This window comes from Bubalus kerabau, chromosome 15, assembly GCF_029407905.1.
Source record: "Bubalus kerabau isolate K-KA32 ecotype Philippines breed swamp buffalo chromosome 15, PCC_UOA_SB_1v2, whole genome shotgun sequence".
NCBI lineage: Eukaryota > Metazoa > Chordata > Mammalia > Artiodactyla > Bovidae > Bubalus > Bubalus kerabau.
In genome coordinates, this window is record NC_073638.1 from 7,754,174 (window position 1) to 7,780,977 (window position 26,804).

General features: G+C 37.1%; 1 long non-coding RNA gene across 1 annotated transcript in view; it reads right to left on the reverse strand.

Moving 5' to 3' along the window:
• Positions 1 to 19,378, reverse strand: part of LOC129628042 (uncharacterized) — a 69,613-nt gene extending 50,235 nt beyond the window's left edge. The window contains exon 1 of the long non-coding RNA XR_008702701.1: positions 19,209 to 19,378. This is a non-coding gene — a long non-coding RNA (uncharacterized LOC129628042). The remainder of the gene's footprint in view (positions 1 to 19,208) is intronic.
• Positions 19,379 to 26,804: the final 7,426 nt, after the last annotated feature.

Here is a 26,804-nt window from a genome sequence, read left to right on the forward strand (position 1 = left end):
TTGCCAACAAAGGTCCATCTAGTCAAGGCTATGGTTTTTCCAGTGGTCATGTATGGATGTGAGAGTTGGACTGTGAAGAAAGCTGAGCGCCAAAGAATTGATGGTTTTGAACTGTGGTGTTGGAAAAGACTCTTGAGAGTCCCTTGGACTGCAAGGAGATCCAACCAGTCCATCCTAAAGGAGATCAGTCCTGGGTGTTCATTGGAAGGACTGATGCTAAAGCTGAAACTCCAATACTTTGGCCACCTCATGCGAAGAGTTGACTCATTGGAAAAGACCCTGATGCTGGGAGAGATTGGGGGCAGGAGGAGAAGGGGATGACAGAGGATGAGATGGCTGGATGGCATCACAGGTTCAATGGACACGAGTTTGAGTGAACTCCCGGAGTTAGTGATGGACAGGGAGGCCTGGCGTGCTGTGATTCATGGGGTCGCAAAGAGTCGGACACGACTGAGCAACTGAACTGAACTGAACTGAAGCCACCTAGTCTGTGATATTTTGTTATGGCAGCCCTAGTAGATTAATACAACATCTTTATTCAACAATTTGACAGTCTTACCATCACATATGATCTGGACAGGTGAGATCTTTAATGATATCCAATTTTCTTCTGGAGTACAGATATGAAATCATACTGATGACATCCTCCTCTGAAGATATTTGACACAAACATTAAGGACATAGAAATTCTTACAAAGGAAGTAACAAAAAAGAAGGATGGCCATTATCCACACATAGTTCAGGGTCGTGTCATCAGGTTTTTTAAATTATTTTTGTTTAATTAATCTATTTATTTTAATTGAAGGCTAATTACTTTACAATATTGTAGTGTTTTTTACCATACATTGACATGAATCAGCCATGGGTGTACCTGTGTCCCCCATCCTGAACCCCCCTTCCACCTCCCTCCCCATCCCATCCCTCAGGGTTGTCCCAGTGCACCAGCCCTGAGCACCCTGTCTCATGCATTGAACCTGGACAGGTGATCTGTTTCACATATGGTAGTATACATGTTTCAATGCTATTCTCTCAAATCATCCCACCCTCGCCTTCTCCCACAGAGTCCAAAAGTCTGTTTTTTACATCTTTGTCTATTTTGCTGTCTCGCATATAGGGTCATTGTTACCATCTTTCTAAATTCCATATATACGCATTAATATACTGTATTGGTGTTTTTCTTTCTGACTTATTTCACTCTGTATAATTGGCTCAAATTTCGTTCACCTCATTAGGACTGATTCAAATGCATTATTTTTAACAGCTGAGTAATATTCCACTGTGTATATGTACCACACAGCTTTCTTATCCATTCGTCTGCCAATGGACATCTAGATTGCTTCCATGTCCTAGCTATTATAAACAATGCTGTGATTAACATTGGGGTACATGTGTCTCTTTCAATTCTGGTTTCCTCGGTGTGTATGCCCAGCAGTGGGATTGCTGGGTTGTATGGCAGTTCTATTTCCAGTTTTTTAAGGACTCTACACACTGTTCTCCGTAGTGGCTGTACTAGTTTGCATTCCCACCAACAGTGTAAGAGAGTTCCCTTTTCTCTGCACCGTCTCCAGCATTTTATTGTTTGTAGACTTTTTGACAGCAGCCATTCTGACCAGCGTGAGATGCCATCTCATTTATATCCCTGAAAACTATTTGGTAAACTGAGAGTAGTTCCAACCCTGACAGTGTTAATAAACAGTTACTGACCCTCTCAGCAACCCCATTAAACTAGCCCAATATCTTTTAGGGTTTGGGGAGTTTTAAAGGCAGAATATTCTTTATTTAAATTTTTTTACTTAGGTTCCAAAGTTACCCACTTTGAATGGGGCCCCCTCTAGCAAAAGGCTATAGAATTTGTTCAGACTGCAATACGACAGATATTCCCAGTAGTGTTTCCTAGAAATTCCTTCATTGCAGAGGTTTTAACAACCTTTTCTCATGCCTCCTGGAGACTGGCCATTCATGATGGTCTTAAGTTGACCATGCGCTTCTGACATAAGAAACTGCTCTCCTCAGTTCCATCTCATATATTAGTATTATTAGAGTGATGACCACTGGCCACATACTGGGCTTTCTCGGAAATAGAGGCTCTCACAGGCCCTAACCCATGACCCCCTTCATACCCATTTTCCTGGGTTATGAAAGCAGTACCCTGAAATCTCTACTTGACCACCAAGCCTGCTTTACTACAGGATGGAATCAAACCTAGGTCCCCCACATGTCTACCTGCAGGAAGGGGTAGCTACCCCTAACCTAAAGGTTGCCAGATGCCACGCTGTAAGAGGAGGCCAATCCTTTCACAGGTCTCCTGATACTTAGGGAGTCCCTTGATATAAAGCAATAAGCAAGCAGAGTCCAACCACTGTATACATAACAATATGGAGTTTAAAGGAGAGTTACTGCTTCTTACCCTTTAACCAGATGTCAGCACAATTGGCCAAACTTCAGGCACTCATCTGGTTTACAGATGACCTTGTGAAAAGTCAGCTCCATCTGCATATCTTACAGACTCTTGTGCCATTGTCGATGGTCTAGCTGTGTGGACAAACCAATGGCAGAAACCACTGTTCTTTGTACAAGGTTGCAAGGATTCTTCATAGAATCTTTGGAATTTCTTGCTTCATAAATGCACAAAATATAAATCATATTATAAGTTATACGTATCTCTGCACATACTAAAGAAAGAAACTCCTGATACACTTCAGAGTTCTAGATTCCATTGATAGTGACCAAGGCACTCATTTTACTTCTCAGAGGAAACAATGTTGAGCTCCTGAATAAGGCATTTAATGGAACTTGCATCTTCCTTACTGGCTTCATGGAGCACTACAATGGCTTATTAAGTTTAAAATCAGTTAAAGGAGACACATGTGACATCAGTCACATGGTGACTGGGGTGAACTGTAATAGGGCCCTACTCCATTTTTTCTTTCATGCTGAGCTACTGACAGCTTTTAAGCCTCATCCTCACTCTTCTCCTTGTGCCACACATCTGAACAAGCCGAATAAGAAAGCCCAGGTACTCACTCCTTGGCCACTTGTGAGAAGTTCAAAGCCACTCGTAAGAACCCTCAGCCAGCCCCCCACTATCCACCATAAAAACTCCAGGCGGGCTTCCTCTTCTGGCTCTGTCAAGTCAATTTCGGAAGGCTTGGCAGCTAACCTCTTCTTTCCAGCAAGCCTCATAATATGAGTGATAAACCTTTACAACTGCTCTTGGGATGTGTGTGCGTGGGTGTCATCATTAATTCCGACATCTGAACCAAATTTTTTTGTGAACATATTTCCAGTTTCTTCAGAGTGGCTACAACATCTGCTAAATGACAATTAATTTTTGAAAAACTATTCCCAAGTGAATAAGATATTCAGTATTTCTCCAGAACACTTTAGTGCCGCTGTCTCTTCCCAACTAACATCTTATTTTTCTTCACCTCTGTTCCTTTTTTAACTTATAAATACGATAGTACTATTTTTATTGCTTCACACAATGTTTATGTGATGTTGACCAACTTGAGTATCATTTCTTTAATCTCCTACCTCCTATCTGAGGTCATTCTTTTTTCCTTCTTTTTTTAGAAGTATTTTTATCTTAACAGATCCCAGTGTTGACATTCTTTGTAGATGATCCACCTTGCCTCCTTGGCTGCTTTTAAGAGTTCCCCTTTGGATGAACCTAGAGTCTGTCATACAGAGTGAAGTATATCAGAAGGAGAAAAACAAATATTGTATATTAATGCATATATATGGAATCTAGAAAACAATGGTACTTAAGAACCTATTTCCAGGACAGGAATAGAGAAGCAGACAGAGAATGGACTTGTTGACATGGGGGCAAGGAAGGAGAGAGGGGGACTAATTGAGAGCGTAGCACTTGGCATATACACCTAGCTAGTGGGAAGCTGCTGTATAGCACAGGGAGCTCAGCTTGGTACTCTGTGATGACCTAGAAGGCTGGGGTGGGGAAGGGAGGCTCAAGAGGAGGGGATATACATACAGCTGATTCACACTGTTGCACAGCAAAAACTAACATAACATTGTAATTATACTCTGATTCAAAAAATAAATTTTAAAAAGTTCCTTTTCAGTTTTGTGCTGTTTCATCACAAAGAGTGAAGGTTTTAAATTTTTTTCTTTGCACCACTTATGTATAGATTGATGCTTTTCATGATATTACTTTCATCCATTATTTCTGCAAATATTGTTTCTTTTCCACTTTCTCTGTTATGATTTTCTGGCAATTTCTTCAAAGCCATCAACTTATACTACACCTTATTCTTTCTTCCATATTTCTAAAAATTTCTATTTCCATACTTTTGTCTTTTTCTGTACTGAATGATTTATTTCAGTACACTCATTCTTCCTTCAGCTATATCTGATTTGCTATTTAACTTACCTAATTGCTTTTTTTTTTAGTTTTTTGAATGTTAAGTTTTTTTTTTAACTTTACAATATTGTATTGGTTTTGCCATATATCAAAATGAATCTGCCACAGGTATACATGTGTTCCCCATCCTGAACCTTCCTCCCTCCTTCCTCCCCATACCATCCCTCTGGGTCATCCCAGTGCACCAGCCCCAAGCATCCAGTATCGTGCATCAAACCTGGACTGGCAACTCATTTCATATATGATATTATACATGTTTCAATGCCATTCTCCCAAATCATCCCACCCTCTCCCTCTCCCACAGAGTCCAAAAGACTGTTCAATACATCAGTGTCTCTTTTGCTGTCTCGTATACAAGGTTATTGTTACCATCTTTCTAAATTCTATATATATGTGTTAGTATACTATATTGGTGTTTTTCTTTCTGGCTTACTTCACTCTGTATAATAGGCTCCAGTTTTCATCCACCTCATTAGACCTGATTCAAATGTATTCTTTTTAATGGCTGAGTAATACTCCATTGTGTATATGTACCACTGCTTTCTTATCCATTCATCTGCTGATGGACATCTAAGTTGCTTCCATGTTCTGGCTATTATAAACAGTGCTGCAATGAACATTGGGGTACACGTGTCTCTTTCAATTCTGGTTTCCTCAGTGTGTATGCCCAGCAGTGGGATTGCTGGATCATCAGGCAGTTCTATTTCCAGTTTTTTAAGGAATCTCCACACTGTTCTCCATAGTGGCTGTACTAGTTTGCATTCCCACCATACTTAAAAAGTATATTTAATTTTATAAAATCTTTACTTTTGCATTTTTATTCTTTTAAAAATGTATATATTTAACCAATTCCTTCTTAGTTACTTTGTCATTTCTGATAATTTAAATGGCTAAAATTTGTTATTTTTGTTAATTATCAGTTACAAAGGCTTCCTTTTCAGTAATTTGTTGATCCTGATTTTGAGATAAATTTGCTTGAGATTAATCTGTGAAAATTCTGCAGCCTAAATAGAATTTTCCATCTTCTAGAGAGGATTTAGATTGGTTTCTGCTAAGAGCCAAGGGATTATTGTCGACATGGACTCACTTAGGCTCATATTAAAGATACTAATGAGTAAATATCAGATTTCCCATCTTGCAATTGACAGAGAATTTAGCCTCTTATTACTCTAGTAATATTTGCACATTTTGGGGGGCAACTTCACTTTTCCAGTTTGCTTTCCAGTTTCTGCTCACTGATCTACTCCATCTTAAACTCCTAAATTTATTTGAATATTTGTTTACTTAGGAAATTAATCTTGTAGCTATTCCTTAACATTCTTGGATCTAGCGATGCTAGATCTAGCAATATAATAAAACAATGTTTTATTTAGGATCTAGTTGATTTGTAGCAGAAGGATCTTCAGAATTCATCTTACTTCTAGAAGCAGAAGTTTATTTTAATGACTAGAATATGAACCCTTCAAACTGGAGAGATATTTAGATACAAAGATAAGATGTGCCTCAACTCACAGCCCAGAGCTTCCTCAACCTGCCACCACAGGGACAGTCCTTCTCTTACATTTAAGCAGAAACAGGAGAGGAACTAAACAAACTCTTGATGAAAGTGAAAGAGGAAAGTGAAAAACCTGGCTTAAAACTCAACATCCAAAAAAAGAAGATTAGGGCATCCAGTTCCATCACTTCATGGCAAATAGATGGGGAAACAATGGAAACAGTGACAGACTGTCTTTTCTTGGGCTCCAAAATCACTGAAGATGGTAACTGCAGCCATGAAATTAAAAGATGTTTGCTCCTTGGAAGAAAAGTAATGACAAAGCTGCTGCTGCTGCTGCTAAGTCGCTTCAGTCGTGTCCGACTCTGTGCAACCCCATAGACGGCAGCCCACCAGGCTCTGCCATCCTTGGGATTCTCCAGGCAAGAGTATTGGAGTGGGTTGCCATTGCCTTCTCCGATGACAAAACTAGATTGCGTATTAAAAAGCAAAGGCATTATTTTGCTGACAAAGGCCCATATAGTCAAAGCTATGGTTTTTCAAGTAGTCAATTACAGATGCAAGAGTTGGACCACTGGAGAATTGATGCTTTTGAACTGTGGTGTTGGAGAAGATTCATGAGAGTCCCTTGGACTGCAAAGAGATCCAACCAGTCAATCCTAAAGGAAATCAGTCCTGAATATTCATTGGAAGGACTGATACTGAAGCTGAAGCTCCAACACTTTGGTCACCTGATGTGAAGAGCTGACTCCGTTGGAAAATACTTTGATACTGGGAAAGACTGAAGGCAGGAGGAGAAGGGGATGACAGAGGATGAGATGGTTGGATGGCATCACTAACTCAATGGACATGAGACTGAGAAAGTTCAAGAGATGGTGAAGGACAGGGAAGCCTGATGTGCTGCAATATATGGGGTCACAAAAAGTCAGATATGACTGAGCAACAAGGAGACTCCTTGGGCTTCCCCTGTGGCTCAGTGGTAAAGAATCCACCTGCAATGCAGGAGACACGTGTTTGAACCCTGGGTCTGGAAGATGCCCTGGAGGAAAGCGCAGAAATCCACTCCAGTATTCTTGCTGCAAAAATCCCATGGACAGAGGAGCCTGGTGGGCAGCACACTCTGAGGTTCATACAGTCACAAAGAAGCAACTGAGCACATATGCATTGGAGACTATTATGTAAGTCTTCCAGATTTCATCCTTTCCACTGTCTAGAATTATATTTTAATTAAAAATATGATTTTTTATGTGATCAGTTATCTCTCTGGTTGTTATATTTTTATTTTTGTTTCATTTTTAGGGCATTTAGTATTACTTTTCAAAATGCTTCCATGTGCTGACAATAATCACTAAATAGATATTCTTCCAAAGTTGTTTGCATTCTCATTCTGATAAAGTAAAAACTATTTAAAACTCTTTACTTGGTCTTATCAATTTGAGAATTTGATTTATACCTTGAATAAAAAGGTTAGATTTTACCCATAGTTTAGTAATTACTAAATTTTCATTCAACAGTCCATTTTTCCTGAGCTTCAATTTCTAACTGTTGTAATTGTGTACAGAATTTGGAATAGCTATGTGTCACCTTGGTTGTTTAGCATATCACTAAGAGGTTACAATTATAACAGCAAAAAGAGTTTAGAGAAGCAAATTAGTTTGGTAGCAATTAAATCCAGAGAATCATTCAAAAAAAAAAAAAAAGCTAAGTAATAACTTTAATTGAGTTGTATGCAAAATGGGAAAACTTCAACATAATGTTTCTAAACCTTGTAGAAAAGTGACAGTCTACCTATAATTATCTTGCTTAATACTTTTTGGCTACAGAGATAAAAATTTTTATATTAAAATTTTATATGGAAGGATTTTACACTGCTAACGTGCTCACAAAATGTAAAGGTGACATTTATATGTTAGTAAACTCTCAAAATATAGTTTTTCATTTTTAAGGGAGAACTATTAATTTTCACATGCTATTTATTGCTACTTTGCAGGAGTGAAACAAGATGAAAAAAGTTTTTATGTGATTAAAATCACCAAGAAGTCACCTGCAACCTCCTATAATTTAAAAGACTCCAAAATACAATCATTTTCCTGCCCAACAGGGGATTTGTCTTTGAATTTTATTATAATCAAGGTAAATAAATGTATTATAAATTTATCTTAATAAAAACCCCACTTCTTGTCATATGGAGTAACTGATTTTGAACTAACCTTTCTGCCACACACAACTATAAAAAAGCGCAGGAGTTTAATTTGTGAGAAAGGAGATGCACATAGAGTATCATATTTACCTAGGCATTCTTCATGGATGCACATTAGGATTATAGAAGTTGGAGGTTAAATCAGACAGAACAGAGTGACCTTTCTGAGACAAGAGGTAAGAAACTGGATTCATAGTAATAAGACAGTTGGAATTTATAGGGTATATCACTTTGCCCATGAATCTTCCATTTTGGCAGGACTTAGTAAGGACACCTAATTTCTGCCTATTCAATCATATGGGGGAGCTTGAAAGATATGGGCTGGAATCATCTGAAGTGTTTTGTTCATTCATACATCTGGTGCTTGACATTGGAAAGATTCAAATTGTTGGAGGCTAGAATATCCGGAGCTCCTTGGATATCTCCATCTCTGAGAGGTCTCTGTGTATTCTATGTAGTCAGAAATTTTTATGGTAGCTAGATTTCTCATTTGTCTACTAAGAGCTTCCAAGGCATGTGTCTCAAGAGAGGTAAATGGGCAGAAGCTGAATTGTATCTTTTTTTAACCTAGCCTTATAAGTCATTCTTATTTTATTAATTCAGGCTCTCTTCCTTTTTTCTTTATGAGTCTAGCTAAAAGTTCGTCAAAGTTGTTTATGTTTTCAAAGAACCAGCTTTTAGTTTCCTTGATCTTTTTCATTATTTATTTAGCCTCTATTTTATTTTTACTCTGATCTTCATTATTTCTCCCCATCTGCTCACTTTGGCTTGTTTTTTTCTCTGTTTCCTTTAGGTATAAAGTTAGGTTACTTATTTGAGATTTTTCTTATTTCTTGAGGTAATCTTGTATCACTATAAACTTCTTTTAGAACTGCTTTTGCTAAGTCCCAAAAGTTTTGGATCCCCTGGAGAAGGGAATGGCTACTCACTCAGTATTCTTGCCAGGATAAGTCCATGCACCAATGAACCTAGCAGGGTACAGTCCATGGGGTCACAAAGAGTTGGACATGACTGAACAACTAACACTTTCACTTTCAAATGTTTTGGATCATCATGTTTTCATTTTCATTTGTCTCTAGGCATTTTTAAAATTTCCTCTTTGATTTGTTCAGTGATAGATTGGTTGTTTAGTAGCATATGGTTTAGCCTCCACATGTCTGGGTTTCTTCAGTTTTTTAATTTTTCTTGTAAATGATTTATAATCTCATAGAATTGTGGCTGCAAAAGATGCTTGAGATGATTTCAATATTCTTAAATTCAGTGGGGCTTTGCTTTCTAACCTAGAATGTGATCTATTCTGGAGAATTTTCCATGTGCACTTGAAAAGAATATGTATCCTGCAACTTTCTGATGAAATGCTTTCTCTCTCTCTCTCTCTCTAATAGTTAAGTCCTTTTCATCTACTGTGTCATCATACTTAATGATGAAAAGGTGAAAGCATTTCTTCTAAGACCAGCAACAAGACAAAGATATCCACTTTCATCAGTTTTATTCAACATAGTTTTGGAAGTTATAACCACAGCTGTTAGAGAAAAAAAAAGAAATAAATCCAAATTGGAAAGGGGCCTTCCCTGATAGCTCAGTTGGTAAAGAATCCTCCTGCAGTGCAGGACACCCTAGTTCGATCCCTGGGTCAGGGAGATCTGCTACAGAAGGGATAGGCTACCCATTCCAGTATTCTTGGGCTTCCTTTGTGCTCAGCTGGTAAAGAATCTGCCAGAAATGCGGGAGACCTGGGTTTGATCCCTGGGTTGGGAAGACCCCCTGGAGAAGGGAAAGGCTACCCACTTCAGTATTCTGGCCTGGAGAATTCCATGGACTGTATAGTCCATGAAGTTGTGAAGAGTTGGACACGACTTTCACTTTCACTTTCAAATTGGAAAGGAAGAAGTAAAATTCACTGTTTGCAGAGTACATGATATTATACATAGGCAATTCTAAAGATGCTACCAAAACTATTCAAACTAATAAATTAACTCAGTAAAGTTGCAGGATACAAAATTAATATACAGAAATCTTGGGCATTTCTATATACTAAGAACAAAGTTTCAGAAAGAGAAATTAAGGAAGCAAGCTCATTTACCAACAGATCAAAAAAATAAGATAACTAGGAATAAACCTAGTTAATGAGGCAAAAGATCTGTACTCTGAAAACTATAAGATGCTGATGAAAGAAATGGAAGATAATACACAACAGATGAAGAGATACACCATGTTTTTGGACTGGAAGAATCAATACTGTCAAAATGACTATCCTATCCAAGACAATCTACAGTTTCAACACAATGTCCATCAAATTATCACTGGCACTTTTCACAGAGCTAGAACAAAATTTTTTAAATTTGTATGGAAGCACAAAAGACCCCAATAGCCAAAATAATATTTTTCTTTAAAAAATATTTTTCTATTGGAGAAAAATTGCCTTATAATATTGTGTTGGTTTCTGCTGTACATCAACATGAATCAGCCATAATTATACATTTATTTTTTTCCTCTTGAGCTTCCCTCCCCTCCCCGACCCCACCCCTTTAGGTAATCACAGAGTACCAAGTTGGGCTCCCTGTGTTATACAGCAACTTCTTGCTAACTATCTATTTTACACATGATAATGTATATATGTTGATGCTACTTTCTCCATTCATTCCTCTCTTTTTCCCCCATTGTAACCAAAAGTCTGTTCTATACATTTTTGTCTCAATTCTTTCCTTGAAAATAGCTTCATCAATACAGTTTTTCTAGATTTCATATATACTATCTGTTTTTCTCTGTCTGAGTTACTTCACTCTGTATAATAGGATCTAGGTTCACCATCCTCAGTAAAACTGACTCAAATTTGTTCTTTTTGTGCCTGAGTAACATTCCATTGTATATATGTATCATATCTTCTTTATTCATTCATCTGCCAGTGGACTTCTAAGTTGCTTCCATGTCCTGGCTATTGTAAATAGTGCTGCAATGAACACAAAAACACATGTATCTTTTAGAATTGTGGCTTTCTCAAGGTATATGCTCAGTAGTGGGATTGTTGCATCAATGGTAAGTTTATTCCTAGTTTTTTATCAATACTATTCTCCATAATGAATGTTATCAGTTTACATTCCCACTAACAGTATAGGAAGATTCCCTTTTCATATCCTCTCCAGTATTTCTAGTTTGTAGATTTTTTCATAATGGCCATTCTGATTGGTGTGAGGTGATACAATTGTAGTTTTGATTTGAAAACAATCTTGAGAAAGAAAAATGAAGCTGGAAGAATGGCACACCCAGATTTCAGAGTATAATACAAAACTACAGTAATAAAAACAGTATGGTACTGGCACTAAAACAGACATATAGATCAATGGAACAGGGTAGAAATAAGCCCACACACTGATGGTCAATTAATCTACAGCAAAGGAGGTAAGAATACACAATGGAGAAAAGAAAGTCTCTTCATAAGTAGTCCCTGGGAAAAGTAGACACTACATGTAAAAGAATGGAATCAGAATATTCTCTAACATCATATGCAAAAATAACTCAAAATGGATGAGACCTAAATGTAATATTGGATACTATAACACTCCTAGAGAAAAACAGGCAGAACACTCTTGGATATAATTCACAGCAGTACTTTTTAAGATCCCTGCCTAAAGTAAAAGAAATGAAAGCAAAAATAAACAAATGAGACCTAATTAAACTTAAAAACTTTTGCACAGAAAAAGCAATCATTGACAAAATGAAAAGATAACATAATGAATGAGAGAAAACATTTATAAATGATAGAAATGATAAGGAATAAATACCCAATACATAAAAACAGCTCATACAACTCAATTTAAAAAGAAATCTGATTAAAAATTAGGCAGAAGAAATTTTTCCAAAGAGGAAGTGCAGATGGCTAACAAGCACATGAAAGGACAGTCAACATCACTAATCATCATGAAATTCAAATAAAAATTACAATGAGATATCACCTTACACCTGTTATCAAAAAGAACACAAATAAAAAATGTTGGCAAAGATGGGAAGAAATGGGAACCCTTGTATACTGTTCTTGGGAATGCAAATTTTTGCAGCCACTATGGAAATTGATATAGAGGTTTCTCAAAAAACTAAAAATTAAACTACCATACAACTCAGCACTTCCATTCCTGGGTACATATCCCCAAAACATAAAAATTATAATTCAAAAAGATACATGCACCTAAATGTTCATAGCAGCATTATTTACAATTTCCAAGATATGGAACCAACCTAAGTGTCTATCAATGGATGAATCAATACAGAAGACTTGGTGTACACAAATAGTACAAACACAATATAATACTACTTGGCCATTTTAAAAAATGAATTTTTGCTATTTACAGCAAGAGCATGAATGGATGTGGAAGGCATCATGCCTTCCAAAAATTAAATTAATTAATTAAATTAATAAATAAATTAATTAAATTAATAAAAAATAAATTAAATAAGTCAGAGAGAGAAAGACAAATAATGTATGATATCACGTGCAAGTGGAATCTAATAAATAACAACAAACTGGTGAATAAAATTATTAGTATAGTTGTTCTGCAGTTTGTGGGTCGTCTGCTCAGCAGCTGTATGGTAGGGCTAATGGCACCTTCCACAAGAGGGCTTAACCACATGCTGCATGACCCCGGTCTGCTGCAGTCAGAGCCCTTGCTCCCATGGCAAGCCACTGCTGACCCGTGCCTCCACAGGAGACACTCAAACACACAAAAGCAGGTCTGGCTCAGTCTCTGTGTGGTCTCTGGGGTCTGGTGTGAACAAGGTTTAGTTTGAGTCCTCCAAGCATCTCTGGCAGGTATGGTATTCTATTCTAAATATGACTCTGCCCCTCCTATAGTCTTTCTGGGGCATCTCCCTTGCCCTTGGACATGGGATATCTTTTTTTTGGTGGGATCCAACATTCTCTTGTCAATGGTTCTTCAGCAGCAAATTGCAACTTTGGAGTTCTTGCAGGAGAAGATGAGAGCACGTCCTTCCACTCTGGCATCTTGCTTACTTGGGTGCAATCTCAAAATTAACAGAAAAATCTCTGTTCATTTCCAAGGCAAACCATTCAATATCACAGTAAACCAACCGATATCCCAACCACTAATGCTGAAGAAGCTGAAGTTGAATGGCTCTATGAAGACCTACAATACCTTCTAGAACTAACATGAAAAAAAAGATGTCCTTTTCATCATAAGGGACTGGAATACAAAAGTAGGAAGACAAGAGATACCTGGAGTAACAGGAAAGTTTGACCTTGGAGTACAAAATGAAGCAAGGCAAAGGCTAATGGAGTTTTGCCAGAGAACATACTGGTCATAGCTAACACCCTCTTCCAATATAATAACAGACGACTCTACACATGGACATCACTAGATGGTCAACACTAAAATCAAATTGATTATATTCTTTGCAGCCAAAGATGGAGAAGCTCTATACAGTCAACAAAAAAAGATCAGGAGTTGACTGTGGCTCAGATCAGGAACTCCTTATTGCAAAATTCAGACTTAAATGGAAGAAAGTAGTGAAAACCACTAGACCATTCAAGTATGACCTGAATCAAATCCCTTACAATTATACAGTGAAAGTGACAAATATATTCAAGGGATTACATTTGATAGAGTGTCTGAAGATCTTTGGATGGAGGTTGGTGACATTGTACAGGAGGCAGTGATAAAGACCATCACCAAGAAAAATAAATGAAAAAAGGCAAAATGATTGTCTGAGAAGGCCATACAAATAGCTGAGAAAACAAGAGAAGTGAAAGGCAAAGGAGAAAAAGAAACATATAACCATCTGAATGCAGAGTTCCAAAGAATAGCAATAAGAGATAAGAAAGCCTCCCTCAGTGATCAATGCAAGGAAATAGAGAAAACAATGAAATGGGAAAGACTAGAGATCTCTTCAAGAAAATTAGAGATACCAAGGGAACATTTCATGCAAAGATGGGCTCGATAAAGGGCAGAAATGATATGGACCTATGAGAAGCAGAAGATATTAAGAAGAGGTGGCAAGACTACACAGAAGAACTATACAAAAAAGACCTCAATGACCCAGATAACCACAATGGTGGTTACCTCAGTGATCACTCACCAGGAGTCAGACACCCTGGAGTGTGAAGACAAGTGGGCCTTAGGAAGCATCACTATGAACAAAGCTAGTGGAGATGATAGAATTCCAGCTGAGTAATTTCAAATCCTAAAAGATGATGCTGTGAAAGTGCTGCATTCCATATGTCAGCAAATTTGGAAAACTCTGCAGTGGTCACAGGACTGGAAAAGGACAGTTTTCATTCCAATCCCAAAGAAAGGCAATGCCAAAGAATGTTCAAACTACCGCACAATTGCTCTCATCTCGCATGCTATCAAAGTAATGCTCAAAATTCTCCAAGCCAGGCTTCAACAATACATGAACCGAGAACTTCGAGATGATCAAATTGGATTTTTGAAAGGCAGAGGAACCATAGATCAAATTGCCAACATCCATTGGATCATAGAAAAAGCAATAGAATTCCAGGGAAACATCTATTTCTTCACTGATTACTCTAAGCCTTTGACTGTGTGCATTACAACAAACTGTGGAAAATTCTTAAAGAGATGGGAATACCAGACCACCTGACCTGCCTCCTGAGAAATCTGTATGCAGGTCAAGAAGCAACAGTTAGAACCAGACATGGAACAATGGACTGGTTCCAAATTGGGAAAGAGTATATCATGGCTGTATATTTTCACCCTGCTTATTTAACTTATATGCAGAGTACATCATGCGAAATACTGGACTGGTGAATCACAAGCTGGAATCAAGATTGCTGGGAGAAACATCAATAACCTCAGATATGCAGATGACACCACCCTTATGGTAGGAAGCCAAGAGGAACTGAAGAACCTCTTGATGAAAGTGAAAGAGGAGAGTGAAAAATTTGGCTTAAAACTCAATATTTAAAAAATGAAGATCATGGCATCTGGCCCCATCACTTCAGGCAAATAGATGAGGAAACAATGGAAACAGTGATAGACTTTCTTTTCTTGGGCTCTAAAATCACTGCAGATGGTGACTGCAACCACGAAATTAAAAGACACTTGCTCCTTGGAAGAAAAGCTATGACAAACCCAGATAGTATATTAAAAGGCAGAGACATTAATTTGCCAACAAAGGTCCATCTAGTCAAAGCTATGGTTTTTCCTGTAGTCATGTAGGATGTGAGAGTTGGACCATAAAGAAAGTTGAGCACCAAAGAATTGATAGTTTTGAACTGTGGTGTTGGAAAAGATTCTTGAGAGTCCCTTGGACTGCAAAGAGATCCAGCCAGTCAATCCTAAATGAAATCAGTCCTGACTATGCTTCGGAAGGACTAATGCTGAAGCTCCAATACTTTGGCCACTTCATGCGAAGAACTGACTCATTGGAAAAGACCCAGATGCTGTGAAAGATTGAAGGGAGCAGGAGGAGGGGAGCACAGAGGATGAGATGGTTGGATGGCATCACTGACTTGATGATGGACATGAGTCTGAGCAAGCTCCAGGAGTTGGTGATGGGCAGGGAAGCCTAGTGTGCTGCAGACCATGGGGTCACAAACAGTCAGAAACTACTGAGTGGCTGAACTGAGTGAATAAAATAGAAAAGAAGAAGACTGAGTAATATAGAGAGCAAACTAGTGATTACCAGTGGGGAGAGGGTGCAGGGCAATATAAAGTGAGGGAGAGGGAGGTATAAACTACTGGTGTAATACAGGCTACTGGAATGTATTATACAACAAAGGGAATATAGTCAATATTTTGTAATAACTAAATTAAGTGTCATATTTTTAAATTTTATACAAATTTAACACAGAGAAGGAAATGGTAACCCACTCCAGTATTCTTGCCGGGAGAATCCTACAGACAGAGGAGCCTGGCACGCTACAGTCCATGGGGTCGCAAGAGTCGGACACGACTTAGCAACTAAATCACCACGACCATACAAATTTAAAAATAAATGAAAAACAATAATTAAAGAAACAAGCAAAATAGCAATATAAAAATGAGTCAGAACAAAAAAGTCATTCTCCAACCCAAATCATCGGAAGTGAATACTGAGGGTTGCCCAAATTCAAGGAGAGGGGAATTAGCTTCCAAAGTTTGTGGGAGGAGTGTCAAAACATTTGCAGATGTGTTTTAAAACCACCTATGATCTAGAAGCACATGTAGATTAGCTTTAGATGGAGACAGAAATCAAATGTCATGCAGAAGAAATAAATTAATTGATTGAGGTGGGAAGAGGAAGTAGTAAAACAAGGTGGTTCTCAGAAGTACATAATCACCACTGGATTATATAAGTGTATGGAATGCAAAATATAGACCAAATTTTATATTGCCACCTTTGAAGAAGGGCTGATTTTGCCCAAAATTATTGAAAAACATGATCTTTGGGCTGTATGGAAAGAGGGGGAGAATCTTAAGGGAGAATTAGCAAAATGAATAAAAACATCAAATTGAGCCTTAGTTTAGACTGAGTGGTTGGTGTTGGTGGAGTGGGCAAGTAGCCCAGGTAAGAAATCAAAGTTCACAGGTTAATTATAGAGATACAAGCAAATTTTGAATATGGAAACATCTGATCTTTGGTGATCTCAGTCTAGAAGGACAGTGAATGATGACAGTAAATTTGTGTGACATAATTTTTTTAATTTAAATATTAAAGGAAAATAATCCTGTGTCAATAAATTTAACACAAAAGATCTTATAAAAAGCCCATCCTGGTATGGAAACAAAAGAGAACAAGATGAAAAACAAGCATGACAACAGACAAGGAAGTAATATAAGTGGCAACAATGACAAATACAGGAGAAAGAAAAGAAATATGAATTTTACTCAACACCAATAAAAATAGAGTCATCAGAGTAAAGGAGGGAGAATTATTATCACCAAAATATTCTATCTAAAGAAGTATAAAAAGAATTAGAGTTTGGCATTTTTTTTTAATAATCAAAGCTTAAAGTTATCCCCAAAATCCACTAAATATATAAAAACTACAGAGTCTATCAGAAATCACTTGTTACTTGTGGGAAATACAAGGTCTTTTTTCCAACAGTATAAAACAACAATAGGCTTCCCTGGTGGCTCAGATGGTAAAGAATCTACCTGCAGTGCAGTAGATCTGGGTTTGATCCCTGGGTTGGGAAGATTCCCTGGAGAAGAGAATGACAATCCAATCCAGTATTCCAAGGGGTTGCAAAGAGTTGGACACGACTGAGCAGCTAACACTTTCCCTTTTCACTTTCATACAATAACATTACATGAAATCCTAGCGGATTTCAGCATAGCTACTGGACAAAAGATTTGTTAACATCTTTTAAATAAATTATACTATAATCTCATAAGCAATGGATTTTAATGACGTATAGGAGATTATGGGTTGAATAGATTTCTGAAAACACATTTTTAAGTAAGCTTTAAACATTTTTACTATACGTTTATCTAGTAATCTCAAAAGAATTGATTAATGAATTCAGGGAAAAGATCTGCTTGCTATTGTATATATATATATACAATATGAATTTTTAAATTGCTTGCTCTGACTTCATATGAAATTACAAAAAAACATTCAGGCACTGAACAAAGCAATTTACATACACTATTTCTAGACCATACAATAACCTTTCAAGCAGGTATTAAAACTATCTCTGCTTTGTTGAGGCAATACACTGTGTGTCTTGCAGAGACTAACTGACTACCACATTTGCATAGTTTGTAAGAACCAAGATTTGAAACTAACTCTGGCTTCTAAGGATGTATTTCATCACATTCACTAAGATGCAAGCAAAATATGAAGTTCAGGATAAATTTAAAGCAATAATTAGCTGCTCTAATCATACACATATATATTTACACACACACACGTACACAAAAGCATCCTAGCACCTAAGAGGATCAATGTTCAATGTTGGTGTCAGAAAGACACTCAATTAGGGAAATACATTTACAGTGATAGAATATATAAAACGTGCTTTTCTGAAATGCAAGGTAGAGTAAGTTTTAAATTTGATTGTACCTTTTGTTTATTCTCAAAAATTCTTCCAATCAGTAATGTTGGCCAATGCAAAATTTAAGTTTACAGTTTAAACTATTTCATGATTCATTTTGACATATGGCAGAAATCAACATAATATTGTAAAGTAATTATCCTCCAATTAAAAATAAATTTTAAAAAGAGAGTAAATCCCAAGAGCTCTCATCACAAGGCTAGACTGAGCGACTTCACTTTCACTTTTTGCTTGCATGCATTGAAGAAGGAAATGGCAACTCACTCCAGTGTTCTTGCCTGGAGGATCCCAGGGATGGGGGAGCCTGGTGGGCTACCGTCTATGGGGTCACACAGAGTCGGACATAACTGAAGTGACTTAGCAGTTAGCAATATATATTTCTCTCTCAAAATGCTTTATGTATATACATGTGTTTATATAATATGTACATATATACATCTCCTTATACATCTACCATCTATCTACCTATCTAGATAGATAGCTATAGATTATCTCCATAGATAGGTAGATAGATATTGATAAACAAATAGGCACATAGATACTTAATAGGGAGATAAAGTGTCAGAGGGATACAACTCATATATATTTATCATTAGGCATGAGAAAATATTTAGCAGGCTCATATTACCTTTGCTGCTGCTGCTGCTGCTAAGTCACTTCAGTCGTGTCCGACCCTGTGCGACCCCATAGACGGCAGCCCACCAGGCTCCACTGTCCCTGGGATTCTCCAGGCAAGAACATTGGAGTGGGTTGCCATTTCCTTCTCCAATGCATGAAAGTGAAAAGTGAAAGTGAAGTCGTTCAGTCGTGTCCGACTCTTAGCGCCCCATGGACTGCAGCCTACCAGGCTCCTCCATCCATGGGATTTTCCAGGCAAGAGTACTGGAGTGGGGTGCCATTGCCTCTCCGATGTTACCTTTAGAGATATCTATTAAAAAAATACTGGTTCGTTACATAATATTTATTATTTCAAATTTGGTATATTGACTGAAGGGAATAAATATGATACTTATAGTTCTACAACTGTAAATGCCTTAGGTTTACATTAAATTTGATTATTAAGATTAGTTTTACACTTTATAATACATTTTCAAACTAAGGAAGTAAATGTACAACTTACGTCTGAGCTCCTGGTCTGATACAACTTTGGCAAGCAATTTGTTACATTTCACACACCAGGAAAGAGCTTCCCTCTGATATCACCAGAACGCAGTAGTCCAGGAAGCCAAAAGTTATAATTAGTTGTGAATACACATTCTGGGTGAGTTTATGACTGGGACAAATGCAATCCCATTTAGAACCATCACTTTCTAATGCTTCTCTTCCAACCCCTGCTGTCATACCGCTGTGAGAAAAGCAAAGCAGTGGTTTCCACTTTTACTCCCATTCTTTCAAAGGAGAGTAAACTGGGAAAACCTGTAACATGATTTTTCACCTTGAGTGGGAGCTCCCTGACCCTGAATGGCCTTTATCTTAAAGATTAAGTAAGGTATGTTTTTCAGAAGTAGAAGCTTGTATTTTAAGTTAACAATGGTTTTCAGAGATGAATACTGTCCTGGACACAGATCCATATATTTTTGTTCATTAGACATACACATTTCAGATAATTATGAAACCAAATTCATACTTATTTCCTCTGGTGTAACAATAGAGTTGGGCTTCCCTGGTAGGCCAGCTGATAAAGAATCCACCTGCAGTGCAGGAGACCCTGGTTCAATTCCTGGGTTGGGAAGATCCGCTACAGAAGGGACAGGCTACCCATTCCAGTATTCTTGGGCTTCCCTGGTGGAGCTATGGAAATCAATATGAAGTTTGGAGTCTGATCATGAAAATGGATCACCAGAAAAATTGCTTCAATATGGTTATTAAGTCACATACAAAGTCACAGTCAAAACTCCTCAACTCAGGAAAGTTTGTGAATTCTCATCCAATGTATTTGATGTTTATCACAATGTTTACGTGAAAACTCCATGTCACAGGAAGACTCTGAAGTTATTTGAATCAGTTATCATTAATTCTTCTATGTACCATAAAATTAGATATGTTGGACTTAAGCAGGATTACAATTCTATAATGCCAAAACAATTGGAAAGAAAAAATCAAATTGTCTTATTACTCTATATACATACTATAAGGGAGATAAGGGATGAAATGGAACCAAAACAGCCTTTGTAATGAAATGGATGGGCTTCAAGTCTCACGTTTGTCAATTAGTAGCTATGAGACCCCACTCCAGTACTCTCACCTGGAAAATCCCGTGGATGGAGGAGCCTGATGGGCTGCAGTCCATGGGTTCGTGAAGAGTAGGACATGACTGAGCGACTTCACTTTCACTTTTCACTTTCATGATTGGAGAAGGAAATGGCAACCCACTCCAGTGTTCTTGCCTGGAGAATCCCAGGGATGGGGGAGCGTGGTGGGCTGCCGTCTATGGGGTCGCACAGAGTCGGACACAACTGACGTGGCTTAGCAGCTTAGCAGCAGCTATGAGACATTGTTTATTGTCTCTGAAGCTCTAATTTGTAAAACAGAATAACATTTTACAAATTATTGGGAAGATCAGTAATAATCCAAGTGAAGTTTCTAAGATGTAATAGGTGTACTAGAGAAGTCTTTATTTAAATTAGGTGAAATTGGACTTTTAGTTGAATTTACATTTAAAAGCAAAATTTAATATAAACATATATAATCTCCAAATAATTAAAGAATTTTAGGATTACATGTAATTTGTATATGATCCCCCTACTTAATATAATATCTGATACACAATTTTCCTGAAATGAGTTCATTTAACTTCTCTGGAACCTTTCCAGTGACAGACAAAAGGCTGCGCTTGTCTTCAAAGCAGGGACAACCGTGAGTTAAGCACATCTGGTTTGTGATGGCTTTTCAGTTGGTCCCATCACTTTTCTCCTTCTTGGTTAATATTTGAAGTCATTTTTGATTCATTACTTTGCTGTTTGCCTTCCAGTGGAGCTGTTCATGTTCATCAGTTCTGTTCTGAACCTAGCTCCAAGGACTAAACACAACAAAAGTCATGTGGGTTGGGTCATGTTATAGTTCAAGAAAATTATTAGTTCTCTCCTTCTTTGTAAACCTATTATTTTTTAAATTTTCTATGAAACCAAAGGGGGCATTAGCATTTTGAGAGAATATTGGTTTATGTTAAGTTCTATTAACCACAATTCTTAGTTTTTACTTCCTATTTAATAGGGTTTTTACTTGAATATTTGATCATTGCTAGGTAGCAGAGAAGAGAGTCATAATAGTAATTTGAGATTCCTCGACCTCATAATGCTTGGTATTCCTGATGCAATTCTTAGTAATTCCACCTCCTTGAAAACAAAACTATAAAACTCCCCAGGCACAATTTGTAACAGAATGTAGTTAAATCTGCACCATAAATTTACCCTTTATGTCAGTGTAATTTACTCACATCACCTCTATTTAACTCAATCTTAAGGCCATTAAAATTTACAAGATGATTCAAACACTTGTTTTGATATAATTCATTATTCACTTATGTTTTTAAAGATGAAGACGGTTATGTTATCTCCAAATGAATATATTACATTCAATAAGCAACACAATATTAAATATCTAAAGTTTTGCCATTATGCAAGGTCAAATGTGGTATGTTTTACTCTATTGATTCACATTCATGACCCAAATGAGGTTACCGCTTATGCACAGGGTGCAATTATATCAAGGTTAGACAAGAAGACTTCTCTAGCACAAGATAGAGCGCTATGAAATCACACAGTAGTGCTAAAATTTGGATTGGTGTTATTCTTCATGACATATATCTAGCTTTCCCAAATATTAACAAAGTGGATCTTTAGCTCTGCTACTGAGTTTAACTTTCTAACCTATACATATTGATAATGTGATACTTTTTCAGCTATACTTAACTGTAGCTATATGATAATTCACTTATTAAAATGGAAAAAAGTTATATAGCATATTTCAATCACATATATAAAAAAAGAACTCATGAGAAATTTTCCAAATTTTCCTCTTAAAAGTAGCCAAGCCATAATTCTGTTTAAGAATATACTCTCACATTAAAGTTTTCGTATCTCAAATTATTTAAATAAGTACATAATAATACCAGTAAAATTTGCTTTAAAAGTTAAACTATTTTAAGGGATAATCACAGAATATAATGAGAATATATGCTAATACTTAAGTTATAATTAAGTACAAAAAATATATCAAGCAATTTGGAAACCATGCCATAGTAAATCTAGGTTCTTTTATAGTCTGGCATATTTGTGTACATTAAGAAATAATTTTGCCTATTATTGCCTCCATTATTTTGAAGTGTGACTGCAAAAATTACACAACTAGATTTGATGTTTAATAAGTAAGAGCAGCTGATATTCCTGAATCTGTATTTTGTGTTACAATGAGATAAGTATATTGGAGTGAGTTTATCTAATTGCACTTACATTGACCTCATTTATTTAAAAAAAAAAAAACACAAAACAGCCATGGAAGCATATCACACACATGGAACAATTTCATTATTGTTTCTATATCCTGGTTTTTCTGGACAGATATGTGTTAGTAAAACTGCTATGATGCATAGTGCATGCAACTGCTTATCTGAGTGTCAGCTTTCACATGAAAAACTGTTACACAAATCCTACCATTATCAGAATGACTGTTGTGCCGGTTCAAACAACAAGGAAATAATTCTGCTACCGATTTTGAAATGATCAAGAGCATTTCTTTCAACATATGTCTTCTTTTAACTCTCTTTGCCCTCAGAAAATTTGCTAGCCTCTGTATAAAAAATTCTCTGCCAAACCAAATTCCATTTATTCAAATGTAAAATAAATCTTCTTTGAAATTTTGTTTTTTTTCAATCCTCCTTTTTTCACAAGGTTAAAACCATTCTCCTAATCCTTCAGGTTAAAAAGTAACCATTACTTTTCCTGTATTTCTAAAATCCACTTAGTCCACAAGCATAGTCAAAGCTACCTCTCCAGTGGATCATTCCCTCTTCATTTTCATTGCCACTTCCCTAGCAAATTCTTCAGTGACTACTAATCTGTAGTTATAAACATTAAGTTCCATGGGAAATTTTCAAATATTATTTTAAAAATTAGATCCTATTTCTGTTCAAGTTTCTACTCACAGCCCAAAAATCTTAATCAACTTCTAAACTCAAGTATATAATGAATGGTCCTTCAAAATCATAGCTCAAATAAAAGAATATAGTGAAAATGGTCAAACAAATCAACACAAATAGCATATTATTTTCAAAAACAATATAAGTTTATCTTTCCAACTTGTTTAGTTGTGATAAAATGTTAAACAAGCCATACAACTGGGGAGAACAGAATAATACAGAAACTAGATGACAAAGTATAAGCATTTTCAATTCTTTCCAGAAGAAGATACAGTAAAAATGAAAGAATGGAGAAGGAAATTAGTGATTAATTGTTTAGAAGTGTTTATAATATACTACTTATAGAATTACAGCACATGTGTGCATATAGTTTTATAGTACATATTGATAAAGAGGGCTTTCTGGGTGGCGCTAGTGGTAAAGAACCCACCTGCCAGTGCAGGAGACATAAGAGATGTGGGTTTGATTCCTGGGTCAGGAAGATCTCCTGGAGGAGGGTATGGCAACGCACTCCAGTATTCTTGCCTGAAGAATCCCCATGGACATAGGAGTCTGTTAGGCTACAGTCCACAGAGTCACAAAGACTTGGACAGAACCGAAGCAACTGAGCATGCACGCATGCACTGGTAAAGAATCCACCAGCAGTGTAGGAGATGCAGGTTTGATCCCTGGGTCAGGAAGACCCCCTGGAGAAGGAAATGACAACTGATTCCAGTATTCTTGCCTGGGAAATCCCATGGACAGAGGAGCCTGGTGGGCTATAGTCCATGGGCTTGCAAGAGTCAGACATGACTTAGCGACTAAACCACCACCATACACACACACACACACAAAATTAGCCTTTCTACTTGTTGGCACTTCTTTTCTCTAAGCTGTGTTGCATACGAATGCATGGTGAAATTTTCAAAACAATGCTCTGCACATATCATTGTCGTGCCCACCATCCTTCATTCACTCCTCATTGCTTGCAAATTAAAATACACAAACTTTGATATGAAATGTAAGGCTCTCATAAACCTATTCTTAAGTCACTTTGCTGAACTAAATTAATCTTCTGGATCCACTAACTCCTCTCTCTGTAATCATTCTTCCAGTCACAAAGTTTAATACCTTTGTGTTTTTTGATTCCTCTATCTCCACTGGTTAGGTATCCAATAGTCAAGAATTCATTTAAATCTATTTTTTTTTTTACTCTATTTACATGGAAACAACATGCATTACCTTCTCTCTCCGACTCATGTCTCTTAATGTTCACTTTCCTATACGTAATAAGATTGATTTTCCACTCTTTCCTAGATCTTTGTCTGAGTCTGTTAAAATTTTCCTCTATTTTTCCCTATCTATCTTAAATTTCCTTCCTCTATTTTTTCTTATCTACATTAAGATTTTAGAGTCTGTGCTAGCTCAACTTTGCAGAGTTAAGGGTCTCTTAATCTGTGTATAAGAAACTTAAGCTACCATGGCTATTATTTTTAGATTTAAACTTTTGCTTTGCTAAGCCTGTGTCACTGACTTTCTTCTTTTCATTTATAAAAAGCCTTACTGGATGGTATATTTGATTCACTTAACTCTCATTTGTTTTTGTTCTTCAGTCATTAAGTTGTGTCTGACTCTATGCAACCCCACGGACACACAGGAAGCACACCAGGCTTCCCTGTCCTTCACTATTGCCTAGAGTTTCCTCAAACTCATTTCCATTGATTTAGTGATGCTATCTAACCATCTCATCCTCTGCCACCCCCTTCTCCTTTTGCCTTCAATCTTTCCCAGCATCAGGGTCTTTTACAATGAGTCTGTTCTTCACATCAGGTGGTCAAAGTATTGGAGCTTCAGCCTCAGCATCAGTCCTTCCAATGAATATTTATGACTGATTTCCTTTAGGAAAGACTGGTTTGATCTCCTTGCAGTCCAAGGGACTCTCAAGAGTCTTTCAATACCACAGTTCAAAAGCATCAGTTCTTCGGCACTCAGCTTTCTTTATGGTCCAACTCTCAAGTAGATGGACCTTTGTCGGGTGACATTTCTGCTTTTCAGTACACTATCTAGGCTTGTCATAGCTTTTCTTTCAAGGAGCAAGTGTCTTTTAATTTTGTGGCTGCAGTCACCATCTGCAGTGATTTTGGAGTCCAAGAAAAGAAGGTCTGTCACTGTTTCCATTGCTTATCCATTTGCCATAAAGTGATGGGATTGGATGCCATGATCTTTCTTTTTTGAATCTTGAGTATTAAGCCAGCTTTTTCACTTTCATCAAGAGGGTCTTTAGTTCTTCGCTTTCCACCATAAGGATGGTGTCATCTGCATATCTGAGGTTATTGATATTTCTCCTGGAAATCTTGATTGCAGCTTGCTCTTCATCCAGCCCCACATTTCCCATGATGTACCTTGCATATAAGTTAAGTAAGCAGGGTGACAATATGCAGCCTTGACATACTTGTTTCCCAACTTGGAACCAGTCTGTTGTTCCAAATTGTCCGGTTCTGTTGTTTTTTGACCTGCATACAGATTTCTCAGGAAGTAGGTAAGGTGGTCTGGTATTCCCATCTTTTTAAGAATTTTCCACAGTTTGTTGTGATCCACAGAGCCAAAGGCTTTGGTATAGTCAACAAGACAGAATGATCCACTCGTTTCCAAAGCAAACCATTCAATATCACACTAATCCAAGTCTATGCTCCAAGCACTAACACCAAAAAAGCTGAAGTTTAACAGTTCTTGATGATCTACAAGACATTCTAGAACTAACACACACACACACAAAAAGATGTTCTTTTCATCATAAGGGACTGGAATGCAAAAGTAGGTAGTCAAGAGATACCTGGAGTAGCAGGCAAGTTTGGCCTTGGAGTACAAATTGAAGCAGGGCAAAGGCTAGTAGAGTTTTGCCAAGAGAACACACTCATAACAAACACCCTCTTCCAGCAACACAAGAGAAGACTCTATACGTGGACATCACCAGATGGTCAACGCTGAAATCAGATTGATCATATTCTTTGCAGCCAAAGATGGAGAATCTCTGTACAGTCAACAAGACCAGGAGCTGACTGTGGCTCAGATCATGAACTCCTTATTGCCAAATTCAGACTTAAATGGAAGAAAGTAGGGAAAACCACTAGACCATAATCCCTTATGATTATACAGTGGCAGTGGCAAATTGATACAAGATAGTAGATCTGATAGAGTGCCTGAAGAACTATGGGTGGAGGTTCATGACTGTTGAAGCCTAGTTTGAAGGATTTTGAGCATTACCTTGCTAGTATGTGAAATGGTTATGTACACACTATACAAGAGATTCTTTTCAAACCACTCTCCTGGTTTTATTTCTTTAATCTTCCTCATGTTATTCTTTCTAGAGCCCCAGCGTGAACATATGAAACAGATCCATGTTCTAAGACATTAAAAGCATCTATAAACATAATAGCTCATTGATGTCAATGAATACCTTATAACCCTTACTAGACTTCATTGGACTGGATAACACTCAGCTAAATCCAACTACACATATCATGAGCTTTTCCAACAAACTGAATTTTAAAAACTCATCTATACTGTTTTTTCTATTTCTGTGTTAAGTATGTTGAAACT